We start from the raw sequence: 14,324 nt of genomic DNA on the forward strand, positions 1-14,324 counted from the left end.
TCTTGCTTCTAAGGGAATGGGGGTTCAAAAATGACAAACCTCTTTTTACGTTCTTTCTATGAAATTACTGTAAGGTTAGGAGTCATGCCAGTGACTCATGGCTTCAATGAATATCTATGATTCCTAAAGAAGATCCCGAATTTAAGATTTCCTTGAAGTTTGGTTTCAATGAAGTCGTCAAATGATTTTTCACGATTTTTTTCATTTGAAATGTGCGAATAGTTTTTAAACAGAAAATAAGAGAAAAGGGTAGGCACATGTAAAACGCTCAAAAGAAGATTGTGTTTAAAATAGCAAAGCATGATAATTTTTATTGAGAACATAACTACAACAGAATAACATTTAAATAAAAGAGGGGTTTCCCCTCAAGCCGGGTAAATTTTCCCAGTCAGGGCATTTCAGTGCATGTTCATAGATCTCCATTAAAGTAGAACTTAAAAATCACGCAGTCAAGGATAATCTCATTAAGTCGTTTTCCTGTAAATCGTTTCTTTTATGTGATTTGTCTCTATTGATACAGGTAGAGGAAATTTGTGTTTAAAGCAACCAAATTCTCTGTAATTTTCATAAGGACAAAAAGCCATCCTTAAATATAAAATTATTTATATATTGAATATATATTCAATTCTCCAAACGTCCTTTGCATTTGCGCGTTTGAAATCCTTCATCACACCAACGAAATTGTCCACGTCACAAGACATTGCTCTTGATATTGAACATTTGCTCATGTGCAAACGGATGGCCTGGAGATAGAAATTGTTACCTATTCTTCCGGCTAGCCGGAACAGTACACACTCCGTTTAAAAAATTGTATACCAAATAGAGAAAACATGACAGCATGGTGAAGCTTTTAAGGAATGAACATGACTAGTGGTTGATACTTTATAGTTAGGAAGAAAATGTTACAGAACATATATAAACATAAGCAAATAATAAATATCATATACAAGTAGTACATATGTCAATATTAAATACACTGAAAAAAACGATCATATCTTTATCCTACAATTGGAAGGTTTACATAGATATAAATCCAGGTTAAACTATCCTTTTTATCGGAAAATGCCTGTACCAAGTCAGGATTATAGCAGTTGTGTTTCACTTGTTCCGTTAATGATAACATTTGATTTTGTTAAACTATATAACATCGATGGGTAATTATAAAAGATGGGGTTGTATCAATATTAGCCGGGACAACACACAGCCTTCAAGGATAGACAGATGTCTTTACACGATTACAAGCTTTAATCACCTCGGGTCTATACAAGTTGTGAGTAAATTAAACTGCAAATAATTCAATTTTAAAATACAAATAAACAGTCAGATAAGACATACGACAACCACTGTGGACAGGTGGAAGTATGTGCACCTCTCAACAAGAGGGGCGTGGTAAGCATTCAGCATATATTTATTGACTACTTGTCGTGCATGTATTGATTACCGGTATGTAAAGCTCGTACTAGATACCACAACTTCGTGTTGTACATTTATTTAATTAATGAACCAACAATGTTATTTGTAGGTCATCCGTGCATTTGTTTAATGAACAGCATTGACATGTTTAAGTTATGGCCAGTATATCACTAGATTCAGCTCTCTTGTGAAGATAAGTGTAATGTGCCTTGCTCCTTGATTCTTTTTTTGGGAAATTTTAGCTTTTTAAATGGACAAATTACATTTACACATACATTGTTAAATAAAGGCAACAGTAGTATACCGCTGTTCAATAAGACGTTAAGTAAGATAGAAGCAGCATTCACATGATATCCGTTATAACTGTCAGCATTAGGTATTTCTGATAATTTACATGGACTGTTTAAGTTGTGAGCTTTTGCTTGTTATCTAAAGATGCACACGCCATTCATAGAACCATGTCGTAGGTCGAATATGTGCTTCTAAGAAACTGGCTCACAAATCTTATTTGAACATTGTATAAATAATATAACTGTGACCATATATTATTTTTGTTTGTTCTTGATGTCTGTCTGAAATTCTTCGAGATGGTGGTAACTCTGGTACACAGTATAATATTGAACATTTTGAGAATGACATAGGTTAATCACTATCATGCACATTACACACAGAATACACAAATTTACAATACTAAATTTCTAAATAAATATGGATTCCACAACTTCAACAAGTGTGTTACGATATTTCTTCACTCGAGACAGTTAAATTTTAATATTTAGCGCGAGGTTTGCCGAACTTTTTAAATAATTAGAATTTTACTGTTGAAAGTGGGGAACTATAAGTAAATATTGTCAATACCATACAAAACCACGAGTTATAGTGGTGAAATCTGTTTCTTTAATGATTTTTATCCTTCCTTTTAAAAGATTTGCAGAAAGTTGTGTTCTTTATATGTGACGTCATTAGGCATGGTCGCCTTTTTTTCATGAAGTCACAATAGGAAATTCAGAAGAAACCAAGAAAATTAGATTTCATTTGCCGAGAATAAATATTTCACTAGTGAGGAGAAATATTTTTCTCACACCGATCAAGAAATGTTATATTAAAATAGCAGAAAAATTAGAGAATAAGTTATATACAACAGAGAATAAATGTAATCCTTATTCAAATTATATTCAAGTTAATAACAAAGGATAAAACATGTATGTGTGAGCCAAGGCTCCGTGTTGAAGGCCGTACTTTGACTTATAATGGTTGACTTTTTACAAATTGTGATTTGGATTGAGAGTTGTCTCATTGGCATTCATACCACATCTTCTTATATCTATGAATATTTCAAACAAAGTATAACTTTTATAAAAATGAAAATATAAGGTCTTGGTTCAAATAAGGAGGTACTGATATAAACATAAAAATGTAAGCTCCTGATTGTAATAATGTATAAGATATATACAACAGAATGTCAATATAGGGTCCAGATTCACATTAGGTATCATGTACATACAAAGAAACTTAATTGCAAGGTTCTTATGCATATAATGAAAAACTTATAAAAAAAAGATAGCAATGCATATACATGTAAGGTCCCAAATTCAAAAAAAGAATAACTTATATACATATGCAATTGAATACATGGCATACACATGTGTTGTCCCCGTTCAAATACAGAATAACTTATATACAAATGTAAATGAATGCATGGCATACATATGTGTGGTCCCCGTTCAAATAAAGAATAACTTATAAACAAAGCCAAATGAATGCATTGCATACAAATATTTGGTCCCCATTCAAATAAAGGATAACTTTTTTACACAGTCATATTCATGCATTGCATACACATGTACGGTCCCTATTCAAATAAAGAATATCTTATACACAAACGAATATGAATGATTGACGTACACATGTATAGTTCCCATTCAAATAAAGAATATCCTAAATACAAAGACATTAAAAAAAACAAGGCTTCGATACAAAAAAAAAAATAACTCATGCACTTTTTTGCAATTATAATGAAAAGCTCATACACAAAAACATATAAATTGAAGGTCAATACTGCAATACCGAACTAATTATATACATAATATGTAAATGAACAAAAATTATAATTCATAATGAATAACTAAAAGCAAAGAAAAACACATAAAACATTTTGATTAAAATGAAGAATAACTTGCATACAATCAACATACATATAAGGTTCGTGCTGTTTCAAACAATGAATAACTTATAACATAAACAATAAATGAGTGAGCATATGGATCATTTATTCAGTTGTTATTGCTTGTCGAGAAAATCATAGTTCTTCAATGCAGTCTAAAGGTATAAGCACACACATGCACGGTCCCTATTCAAAAAAAGAATAACTTATATACAAAAAATATGAATGATTGACGTACACATGTATAGTCCCCATTCAAATAAAGAATATCCTAAATACAAAGACATTAAAAGAACAAGGCTTCGATACAAAAAATAAATGACTCATGCACTTTTTGCAATTATAATGAAAAGCTCATAAACAATAACATATAAATTGAAGGTCCATATTGCAATACCGAACTAATTATATACATGATATGTAAATGAACAAAAATTATAATTCATAATGAATAACTAAAAGCAAAGGAAAACACATAAAACATTTTGATTCAAATAAAGAATAACTTGCATACAATCAACATACATATAAGGTTCGTGCTATTTCAAACAATGAATAACTTATAACATAAACAATAAATGAGTGAGCATATGGATCATTTATTCAGTTGTTATTGCTTGTCGACAAAATCATAGTTCTTCAATGCAGTCTAAAGATATAAGCACAGTACCGTGTGTGTTGTGATTCAATCTATCTTAATTAAACAGGTTGATTGACTGAGTTGAAATCTACCTTAATCGGTTGAGAGAAAAACATCCGGGTTACAAACTAAAACCGCGGGAAACACATCAACTAACAACTGCTATATTCCGGACATGGTACAGGACATTTAAAAAAAAATTGTTGGTTGAACCTAGTTTTATGGCTAGCCAAACTTCCCGCTTATATGGCTATGTTAAAAAATATCGCTAAAATGACAACACTACGTGACAGGAATACAGTACAAACAAACGCAAGAACACTCAACAGAGAGAAAGGCATACATAAATAATATAATAGTACATTACAACATGTAAACCGCAGAATAACAACGGACATCTTTCTTTAACGACAGCACAGGTACCACAAACAGTGACGTATTTAAACTCATTAAATATATATGCTTGTTAGTATTTTTGATTTGTTATCACAAACTTAAGTTCCATTTTCACAAATATCACAAATATCATACAGACCACATTTAATCCTTTAAGGTTTCAACTCATCAGGCATAATTGACCTTAGGTGGATTTTAATATTTTTATGTCGGTTTGGTCATATAGATCTTTAACTGTTTCGGTTCTTATACATCCTTGGTTTTCAAATATTCGACTTTGAGCGTGCCTGATCAAAGTACAGCCGAAAAAAGCGCTTCGGACGCATGTATAACTTGTTGTTTTTACTTTCATAGGATAACTAGATAAGCGTCATCTGTTTAAATTTACTCTGTGTGTCTGTGGACAGTTTTCATGATTCCTTGACAAATTATGCGTCCCGTGACATATTTAAGTCTCATGGCGAAGAACAACGTACAACTCTAATCTATCATACTATGTATGACTGACAAAGGTTACTATACAAAGAGCACAGTTTAAAAAAATCTTATGTCCAGCCAGTTTCGTTTCTTATTTCGGAAAAGACATTTTTCGTGTAGCTCTGACAGTTGATAAAACATACTTTCCGAAAGTTTATAACCAACAAATACATGTACGATGAAGTATTTGTAAATTTGAAAGTGTATGGGACATTGATGTTGAAATATAACCCTCGTTCACTTCTTCAACAAGCTTTACATATAAAAAAGAATGTTGCAATGATTTATCATTCACAGTTTAACAAGAGTGCACACTCTATATTTTGCCGGTTTTACTAAAGACGCCTGCATTTTACGTTGACAAAAAAAGTTAAGACACCACTTGATAAATTACATACTCTTAAATATTATCTGTATGTACTTTCAACTAATCATGATAAATGTTACATGTGTTAGTTGCAAAAAAGCTACGTCTATTAATAAGCACCAAGTAAAGTGACAATGTAATTCATGTGTAACAAAAACAAAATATACTGCAAAATATATATACAATATTATTTAGTTCACGCTCCTATTTACAATGGTTGCAATATAAGATATTTGTCAAAGAGACATGTAAAAACGCACACAAAATAAGCAATAAACCTGAATTTCGCATCAGTTGGGTGAGTTCTTCATCAGTTAATAGAAATAAAAGTTGCATCTGGTGGTCTTGTTTGTCGGCAATAAAATAACAAATAGCCTCTGGTTGTCTTGTTTTTAATCATTTAGAATAAAAAAGTGCATCTAGTAGCCTAACTTTTCAGCAATAGAAGTAAAAATTGCATGTGGTGGTGTTGTCTTTTAGAATTAAAATGTGCCTCCGGTGTCAAAGTCTTCGTCGACGAACTCTAAAGATTGCCCCTGATGGTTAAGTTCTTCATCCATAAGAATAAAATATTGCCCCTGGTGGTTGAGTTCTTCGTTCATAAGAATAAAAGATTACCCCTGGTGGTTGAGTTCATGAGATAAAAAGATTTCCCTTGGTGGTTGAGTTTTTCGTCCATAAGAATACAAAATTGCCCCTTGTTGTTGATTCTTCTTCGTCCAGTAGAATTCCAAATTTCCTTTGGTGGTTGAGTTTTTCATCCATCAAAAATAAAAGATTACCCCTAGTGGTTGAGTTTGTCATCCATAAGAATAAAACAACACCTTCTTTGGCTGTGTATTATCTATTTGAATTAAAAAGTGTTTGTCTGATGTTAATGTTCTTCTTCAATCAGAACTGAAGATTGCCTCTGATGGTAAAATTCTTTATCTCATCAAATGGACATCATTTCTAGAGAACCATGCAATACAAAGCGTCAAAATATACCAAGGAAACATTAAAATCACACACGTCGTAGTCAAACTGACAACACCACTACAAAAAATATAAACCGCAAGAAAACTGAATATGTCCTAATACACAACATAACATGCTAAAGATTGAGACACAAGAACACACAACTTCCTGTCAGGTTCTTGTTGAAATATTTACAGCAGGTGTAGGATTTGACAGATTTGTGTACTGTACAACCAATGGTTTCACGTTTGCCATCTGATATATAACAAATAATGATCATTAACAAATGCTTTTCACATGATTAATTTCTGACAGATAAAAAACAATTCCTTTGTACACTCAGAGAAGAATAATGAAAAAATCCCCCGATCAAAATTTGCCGTACATCCCCTGCTGTCTAAGATTTCCGAAGGCAGACATTCTTTTCATTTGATTTAAACAGCATAAAAGAGAACATTAAACAAGACCTTTCCTAAATAATTTCTACCGATTTTGGATCGAATTGCATGGTCCAATAGTTTCAGAAAGGACACAAAGGGATAACACTGGCTCGTATTAATTTAAACTGAATATAGCATTAAACAATAAGTTCTCTCCTTGGAAGATTTTTTCTTCTGCCAAGCTATCTGCACCTTAGAGTATGTATTGTAACCTTCATTGTAAAAGGTTTAAATATAACAGTAAACAGTTTCGGTCATACTATCAACACCTTAGTGTCTATGTCCTTCACAGTATTAGGTTTCTGCCACACTATCTGTGGAAAGGTCAAACATCACTGGTATTCATGTTTGATTTTAAGTCGCTTGCATCTGTTGGCTTTCTTAGGTATCAGACATACTGCTAACATGTCTATTAATTCTGCCCGAAAACTTCACATTTGATATATGTTATGTTATATAACTACACTTAAATAATCTAATTTCATAAACCTTAAAGCTGAAATTCAATAACTTACAAACTGAAATAAATTTTAAATGATCTTTGCAAATATAAAAAAAAACAAAAAACAAATGACTACAATAAAAAATATACTCTTCCCAGAATTTTGGTCAATATGATAAGTTACAGGTAACATAAATATACAGGTAAACACTATTATAAAAAATTAGCAACTAATTAAAATACCTTTTAAATTCTACCATGAGAGCTCGACATTATAGCTATTATAAATAAATATTTCAAATTTTCCTATTATCAGTTGTTAACCAAAAATACATAATATTAGGATACAAATATTGGGGTAAAATGAAATAATGAATGGGTAGTACATGTATATAGATCCAAATTTAATAAGGTTATATTGATTTGGTTAATTTATGTACGTCTTCTTCCAATCATCATCTTCTCTGTTCATGGTGAGATGTTGACAAAAAAGACTTTGACGATATTTTGTGGTTTTTGTTTCAGGTATTTTATCTTGTCTCTGTATAAATTAAAAGCTAACCAGTTACTGTTTTTCATTTTTCGAAATAGTGAACAAGTCATATCCTTTTAAATATTATATAATAATGGATAATGAATGAGATGATATAATGTTATCAATGCTGATCCTTTCAGAATACCTTAGTTTACCACTGGATAATGAATTGTATAGTATAATGTAATAAAAGATTGTCTTTCAAGAAAGCTTTAGTACACCACTGAATAATGAATGAAATAATATAATGTAATCAATGCTGACCCTTCCAGATCACCTCAGTACACCACTTGATGATAAATGGAATGATATATTGTAATCAATGCAGACCCTTCCGGAACACCTTAGTACACCACTGGATAATGAATGGAATGATATAATGTAATCAATACTGACCCTTTCGGAACACCTTAGTACACCACTGGATAATGAATGGAATGATATAAGGTAATCAATACCGACCCTTTCGGAACACCTCAGTATACCACTTGATAATGAATCGGATGATATAATGTAATCAATGCTGATCCTTTCGGAACAACTATAACACATATTTGTATTTCGTTAATTGCTTTGTACATTCATCAGACCGTTATTGTTCTCATTTCGGGGCGTGTATAGGTTGTTTTGAAGTATACATTTTGCTCATAGCTGAATAACGTACTTATAATTGCTAGTTTGCCCGCAATGTTGTCTGTTTTGGGGCGTTGTCTAATTGACAATTATATCACATCTTCCAATTATGTATCTTAAAAAAATATTGTTTTTGTTAAACTGACGATATGCATAATCTTTATCATTACGCTAAATATATTTAATTCACTTATTCATTTAAGATTGCAAATTATTTTAAACTTCGACTTTCTGTCATAGCTAAGTGAAAATAAAAAAAAAGTTATGTGTAGTTTATCCAACAAACACATACATATACTTTCAACTTACTCTCCTTCAGTTCATTTGAAGCAACTCTTAATGGTTGATATATCTCTGCTTGCGACTGTTGTGTTTTCTATTTCATCTGCCAGTTCTGCATATACAGAGTCTTCTCGGAGAGCTTTGATAAATTCAATAAATTCATGTTCACTTTCATGCAAAAGTATGTCCATTAATTTCCTGTTCTTTTGTATTTGTGCTGGACAAGCATTTATCATTTGACTATCAGCTATGGTCAACACATCACGTGATATCAGATGATCGACTATTTTCTCATGCTGTATACTGTCAATGATGTTTGAGTAGTTCTTTTGTAGACGAACTTTATACATCGGAACAGTCCAATTTGACAACCCTACAAATGTTTTACAATTTTAATTATCGCCACGTCTACTTGTATATCATGAATAAATAAGCATAAATAAGTCTGGATTGAAAACAACGTTCAAACCTATGATTGTGTTGGATAAAAACCGCAATTTTTATACGTGTGCATGCAAAACAAATTTCTTGGTAGAGGGGTCTAATAAATAAGCTTTATATTCATACGAGCAATCCCGCGTTTTACTCTATCTGGTAGAAGAGAGGGTCAAATACTGCATGCAGCATCATTGTTGGGGAGTAGTCCTTTCAATGAAAATATTTTCTGAAAAAATCTATTTGAATTCAAAACTGTGCATGTGGAATAGTGGAGTTCTTATTGTATGTTCTATTAAAATGTGAAACAATATGAATCACTGTATAATGATTTGGGCAACTGAATACTTAATTGTACAAGCCTAATCACGTATCAAACCTGTTGTGTTGTCTACCTTACAGGAATCAGGATATACACAATAAGACACCATACCTTTGGAAGGCTTGATATGAAATAAACACATGTATTTTACTTTTTTAGTTCGTTTTTTTTTTGTGTGACTTGACCTCAGCAGTACTAAACAATATGTAATATCTAAACTTAACCAATGTGATTTGTTATGTATTACACATAAATTTGGTTTCTTCTTGATATACATGATGTTAAAGTCAATATTAGCATTGACAACGTAGAACAAGTAATTGTAATAGCTCATGTGTTAAATATTCCATGACACAAATTATGTTAAAGTCAACAGTAAAGTTCACAACATAGACCAAGTAATTGTAATAGCACACGTGCTCAATATGCAACACGAACATGATGCAAAATCTTACTAAAGCCATTCATGCGTAAAATGAAGGTCAGCAGTGACCTTATCTTTAGTGAATAATCCTCACCAAACCAGGTGATTCAAGTGAATAAGTAGGTTGCCTATATCTTAGGCAGACCACACAATTGACCCAGGATGGCGGAACAAAATAATTGCGTTGCCTATATGTTGGGGCAGAGCACACAATTCACTCAGAACTGAAGAACAATATAATTGTGTTACCTATATCAGTATTTGTATAAGATGTAATAATCAACATGAATACTACATCAATGTAATACAAAACACTATTCAATTTGTATTTGTATTTAAATAAACCAAACAAACACCAAAACCGGTCATACCTTTATTTTCCATGTTTTCAGTATATACTAATGCTGCACTTGAGGCTTCTTCATGTGATTCACATTTCAAATCATTTGCTAGATCTGTGTATCCACTTGTTCGTAGTGCATCAACAAACACAGAATAGGTAGGCTCTCCCCTCTTGTTCACTACTTCAAGTAATGCTTTATTCTGATCATCTTGTCTGACAGGTTGTTCAATGCTTCGTCTGTCATCTGATGATATTACCAAATGTGACATCATATAATCTAAAATCTGACTGATTTGTATGTCGTGTATGATTCTCTCTGGAATGTGAAACATACATACAAACTTATAGAAATGTGAAACATACATACAAACTTATAGATAAGACTGAACAACACGAATACATCTATCATTATCAACATATATTATCTTTTTTTTCTAATGTTTATCACATTTTAGTCTGATTTCGTTATTCAAAAGACTAATGAACTCGATAAAAACCATTCTCAGTTTTATTTTGATAATTGTTCATGTGTTTATATATGTAATGTTGATAAATATGATTACAAACTGTTCATTCGCTAAATATACGTGTTTTTCCCTGTTTTGCATAAATCAGACTTTATAACGATCAATGATTGATGACGAACTAGGATTCCAGTGCCCGTTGACAGACTGATATGCACACATTAACTTATCCAATATTCCTTCTTCTGCTCTTGTTTAAGATATCACGTCCCATCAAACTATATGATTGCCAGGAGTAACCATACAGCTGCTTGTTATATTGTTTAAGGTATCACGTCCCATGAGACTTTATGATTTCCAAGAGGAACAATACAGCTGCCTGTTATCTTGTTTAAGGTATCACGTCCCATGATACTTTATGATTGCCAGGAGGAACAATACAGTTGCCTGTTATCTTGTTCAAGATATCACGTACCATGAAACTATATAATTGACGGGAGGAACAAAACAGCTGCCTGTTCTCTTGTTTAAGATATCACGTTCAATTAAACTATAATGATAGCCAGGAGGAACAATACAGCTACTTGTTATCTTGTTTAAGGTATCACGTACCTTGAAACTATATGATTGACAGGAGGAACAAAACAGCTGCCTGTTATCTTGTTTAAGATATCACGTACCATGAAACTATATGATTGACCGGAGGAACAAAACAGCTGCCTGTTATCTTGTTTAAGATATCACGTACCGTGAAACTATATGATTGCCAGGAGGAACAAAACAGCTGCCTGTTATCTTGTTTAAGATATCACGTACCGTGAAACTATATGATTGACAGGAGGTAAAATACAGCTGCCTATTATCTTGTTTAAGGCCATGAAACTATATAATTTCCAGGAGGAACAATACAGCTGCCTGTTATCTTGTTTAATGTTGCGTAATCATTGTTTACTAGTGTTATGTGATCTGGTTTTTTGTCTTTGTCTTAACAAGTTTGCTTTTGAGTTTGAAGTTGGTTCTCTTATATCTCGTTGTTTTTAAATTGGCAATATTTCTACCAATGTTTAATATGTTGTATTATACCATATGCTGGCAACAATATTTAACCGATGTTCAAATATATTTTTTTAGAGAATCTTACTGAGCATAGAAACTGAAGGTTGATCAAAGAAACTAAATAATGGCTAAGTGATACGAAATCAAGGCCAAGTTATCTCAGTCATATAGATTATATATTATCTTATACTATATCAATGATCCTACAATTACCAAAATGAGTTGGGTGAAGCCAATTATAGGTATCGTTTGGCCTTTATTAACAAATACTGTTTATTCCGCGATAAAAGTCCCCGACATGTAAAATAATTGAATATGCGGCAATTCAATTTAAACAAAATAACCAGCAGTCTCATTTATGAAAAAGCAATTAAAGCAAAACAAATATAGTTGACATATAGTTTAAGTAAGAAAGAAACCTTAGCATAGAAACTTAAGTTTGACCAAATAAACAAAATCATGCCTACGTGATCCCAGTCACATAGACAATGTTGCCTTATAACATGACAATCAGGGGTCACCTTACAGCGTCAATTTAAACAAAAAAACCAACATCCTTATTTATGACTAATCAATTAAAGAAAATCGAATATGACCATAACCAACAGTTATTAGATCTAGAACAAACAAAACAAAGGCAAACATGTGTTTCAAAAAAACCCTACCTATTCTAATTTTTTTTAGTTTGAAGGTCGTTCTTTTGTATCTTGTTGTTTTTAAATTGGCAATATTTCTACCAATGTTTAATATGTTGTATTAAACCATATGCTGGCAACAGTAGTTAACCGATGTTCAAATATAGTGTTTATAAAGAAACTTACTTAGCATAGAAACTGCAGGTTGATCAAAGAAACTAAATAATGGCTAAGTGATAACAGCCACATATACAATGTTGTCTTGTAACATAAAAATACGGAGATGTGGTAATTATCCAAATTACGTAAGTTTAGGCAACTATATGTCACCGTACAACGTCAATTTAAACAAGAAAATTAACAGTCTAATTTATGACAAACCATTTAAAGAAAAAAAAACAAATATGACGAAATAAACCAATATATGTTCAGTGATACAAGGTAAGGGAGGTAATTTTATAGCAAACTTTCAGTAGGAATGCAAGTTAACTATAACCAGTAGTTATTAGATCTAGAACACAAAATACATGTGTTTCTGAAAACCTAACCTATTCCATTTTTAAGTGCTTGCCTCAAAACCTTGGAGCAAACACTAATAATGCAAGACCGTGTTTCCTGTTTAAAACAGTCAAAGACTTTTAAAACCATGAATGTTTTGTCTACCTTCCTACATCTCAAACATAAACAGTTAAACGTAAAAAAAAGTATGATTATATTAGGCCTTAGGAAGCTATCAGTAGGTATTTAACGAGCAGTTCAACTTTAAAATAAACTACAGTAAAGTGCAATAGACTGAAACAACAGGTCAAAGACAGCATTGAAAGAAATAACAAATCATGGACAAGAAGAAGAACAAAAAAGTACAAAGAAACAATTTACAGTCTACAAAAAAAAACACAGACACCTAAGGACTGCGCAAAATTAAACCCGGGAAAATCGGGATGATCACATGTGCACTGGAAGGGTAAGCAGATCATGTTCGACTGATGACACACATCGCGCTGCTGATGGCATGTTACAGTTCTGCGACAAATAACACCAAGTGATGTCAAATGGGTCAGACAGAGAAAGAGAAACTTGACCAATAGACAGATGTTTGGGAAATGGATTATTATGTCAGAATGTACAAACCTGCCACTTCCTCTTTTAATCTTACTTCCACTTCCTCCTCTATTCCTACTTCCACTTGTTCCTCTAATCCTTCTTCATATGTTAAGAATGATAAAACTCGAGACAAGTGAAGGCGATGAAGAGCCCGTTCTAAAACTTCATATGTAGCTTCTGGAAGTCTCCTCCATTTGTTAAGGACCTCCTCTGTTTGGCTACGAAGATTTGTCACATGGTTGTTTTCAATCTGCTGCATCTGAACAACCGTAAGTCCAAGTTCTATTCCAAGCTGGAATGTTTTAATACCAATATGATTCGGCAATTGCTGTATATTGGAATCTGATGGTCTAAGTTTCAACTTATCTCCTGGTTGATCTAAAATACATATGACAAGTTTACTATGATAATTAGCTACTAGTATTAATAATTTATAATTTATAATGTAGGACCATAAAATCAAAATAATATTTGTGTAGGACCATAATTGTTGCATACTTTTTGTGTCGGACCATACACTCCTCATACTATTTGTATAGGACCTGAATGGCAACACACTATTTGTGTAAGAACTAACTATCATCATAATATTTGTGTTAGGCCCTATTGTCATCAAATTATATGTGTCGGCCCCTAATGTCATAATGATATTCGTGTAGGACCTAATGACATCACACTATTTGTGTAGGACCCTAATGTCCTCATACTATTTGTGTAGGACCCTAATGTCCTCATACTATTTGTGTAGGACCCTAATGTTATCATATTATTTGTGTAGGACCTTAATGTCAACAT

General features: G+C 32.3%; 1 long non-coding RNA gene across 1 annotated transcript; it reads right to left on the reverse strand.

Moving 5' to 3' along the window:
- Positions 1–291: 291 nt before the first annotated feature.
- Positions 292–13,899, reverse strand: LOC127731768 (uncharacterized). Its single transcript, XR_007995745.1, has 4 exons — positions 13,557–13,899; positions 10,299–10,586; positions 8,774–9,119; positions 292–7,837 (listed from the first exon to the last, which is right to left on the reverse strand). It is a non-coding gene; the product is annotated as an uncharacterized LOC127731768 (long non-coding RNA).
- Positions 13,900–14,324: the final 425 nt, after the last annotated feature.

The sequence above is a fragment of the Mytilus californianus genome, unplaced genomic scaffold (assembly GCF_021869535.1).
Source record: "Mytilus californianus isolate M0D057914Y unplaced genomic scaffold, xbMytCali1.0.p SCAF_20, whole genome shotgun sequence".
In the NCBI taxonomy this organism is placed as follows: domain Eukaryota; kingdom Metazoa; phylum Mollusca; class Bivalvia; order Mytilida; family Mytilidae; genus Mytilus; species Mytilus californianus.